This window comes from Microcaecilia unicolor, chromosome 2 (genome assembly GCF_901765095.1).
Source record: "Microcaecilia unicolor chromosome 2, aMicUni1.1, whole genome shotgun sequence".
Lineage (NCBI taxonomy): Eukaryota > Metazoa > Chordata > Amphibia > Gymnophiona > Siphonopidae > Microcaecilia > Microcaecilia unicolor.
The window spans coordinates 88,346,847-88,349,687 of NC_044032.1; positions in this window are offsets into that span (position 1 = coordinate 88,346,847).

Sequence of the window (2,841 nt, forward strand, 5' to 3'; positions counted from 1 at the left end):
TATGTTTGCATTTTCTTTCCTTTCTTGATGATGACACCTCCTTTGATTTAACACTATTTGCATGTCTTTGAGTTTACTTTCTGGTCTTTCATTTGACAGTGATTCTAAGTAAATAACGTTATCGTTGTGCATATTCCATGGATTTGTACCAGGAATTACCTTTTGCTTGTAAAACAATACATGGTCTAACTTCTTAGTTTAAATTGCTTCTTATGGAGACCTGCCTTTCTAAGAATTTCTCATTTGCAATGTAATAACTTTTTTTTCACACAGATTCATTGAATTCATTCATAGGCAAAGGTCAGCTATATTACGCTTTTATTTACATTCATAATATATTTCTCCTTTTCTTTCTTATTGAACTGAGAAATGTTTGCTTACTTGCTGTTAACATTCTTATCAACAAAAGATAATTATCATGTCCTTTAATTTATTCCTCAGCCACATATTCCATATGTAATTATTTACATAGTATGATATGTACACTGATTATTGCTGTTTATAAATAATCAGCTGTACGGATGTGTACATAATGTAGATAGAAACAATTTAAATACATGTATACCTATGCATATACTAGTAATTTTTTAACAGATTTTTTTCCATCATAAAATTCTTTAACTTGTGGCTTGTATATCTCTGCTAGAATATGTTGATTGTTTTTAATGCACTTTCTTGTCTGCTTTTTTGTTGTTGTTCTGATTTCTAAGTGATGGGGTACATTTATTAATTAGGCCACCATGTATTTCTGATTTACACGATAGAGATGATTATTTTGACTTTAGTATATGTTTGGTTAAGAATTTGGCTGCTGTTAATTAACAATTTCATTAGTAAACTGACACAAATAATGTAAGCAGAATATGCAATGTTAAAAATAGTTATGGGAATTTTTTACATTTGTATGTCACAGAATGACTGCTTGTTTCTTAATCTTTCTGAATATATTTTAGCAACTACTACTACTACTTAACATTTCTAGAGTGTTACTAGGGTTACGCAGCGCTGTACAGTTAAACAAAGAAGGACAGTCCCTGCTCGAAGGAGCAACCTGAGGGGTCCTTTTACAAAGTTGTGGTAAGCCCAATGCAGGCTTACCACTTGCCAGTTTGGAGCTACTGCTGGCCCAACACCAGCACCAGTGTAGTTCCAGCCCCAGCATGCTCCATTTTCCATGCTGGGGCTTGATTTTTTTTGCACACCGGTTACCTAGCAGTAATTGGGCAGCACTGTGTACTACCCAGTTACCACTGTACGGGCTTAGTATGGGAGTCACCTCAGAGGGTGGCAGTAACTGCGCCCCCTCGCATGGCCACTTGGATAGGGCAACCTTACTGCATGGCCATAGCTATAGTCAGCCTTTTTTATCCACTGTGATAAGAAGGGCCACAGCATGCAGCAAAAGCAGTCCCCACAATTAGTGCAGGGCTCTTTTTACTGCAGCTTAGTAAAAGGACTCCTGAGTGTCTCTGGCTTAAGTAGGCTAGAACTGCAATTTATATAAAAATCATCATATATATGATTTTGTTGACAATTCTTGGCCAGTGTTTGAAAGAAGACCATTACTTTGGAGTACTTTGAAAACTGCCATAAGATGTGACAATAGCCATATTCTATAACAAACCAGGTGGGTTTTATTCATGTGTTAAGACAATTCTGAGACTGATACTGTTCATATTGTCAGTGGAAGCATCTTTGGAATGGCCTGCTTACTGAAACTGAATGTGTTAAAAAGACAGGGGGGGGGGGGGGGGAGAATGTACGCCAGCATTTTAAAAAGTACAGGGCTGGTCATATACAGACTGCTAGATAAGTCAATTAAGAAATAGAACTGTTGGCTTTTAAATTGAAAGTCTTTATTAAAATAATCATAAAAGCTGATTTAGGTCTATATCTAGTCATTGTTCTGTATTCAGCAAAATATTTCTTTCACATTAGAGTGAAATTAAGAAAGAAAGAAAAAGAAAGAAAACAGCAACAATTAGGAAGCATTACTGCTGATGGTAGAGTTTCCAAACAGAGGAGCTAGGGAGTAGATCATGAAAACCCTTAGACAAGAGCTATTCCACTGTAATACACCAAGGGGTTGTGTGTGTGTATGTGTGTGTTGTCACAATTGACCTCTCCCGTGTAGTAAACAACAATTCTATAATAAGCTACTAATAAGATAATCTTTATAAATTCCATCAAAATATTAAACAACCGGATGGGAGGAATATATTTCATGCTAGTGTGACCCTCTGCATAAATTGAATGTTTTATTATAATAATATTTCTGTGTGATAAATATGATGTCAGGTCATTTTAGAAACGTCTATTACACATAACTAAAACAGCATAGATTTTTAGACCTCAGTCAAAAAATCGCTGACACCTTAACATAATAACCTTTAGGTACCGAATTTGGGTCGCCATTGATTTATTTCTTTTTTTTTTTTTCAAATACGTCTGTATCTAGTCTTTGGAGCATATCAATCAACTCTGTGAAAAATATGCATAAAATTGGGAATGTTGAAGCATAAATCAAACAATGATTAAACAATTTAAGACAAATGCCTGAAAATAAATTGTAAGACATGCAGATAGTGTTAAATAGAAGGAGGTGCCATAATCAAGAAAGAAAGAAAAAAAAAATAAAAAAAAAAGCAAACACAAATACGTGCTGAGGAAGAAAAAGTCACAAGTGAATCTCTTAGTACAGAGGACTGTGGATTGTACGGCAGTACACAGAGCTGCAGGGCTTGAAATGTGATAATAAGAACAGCTGCTCCGTGCTGGACCCAGCCAATCAGCTGGGAGCAGCCCTGACATCGCTGCGCTTTACGTCAAACCAATGGAGAC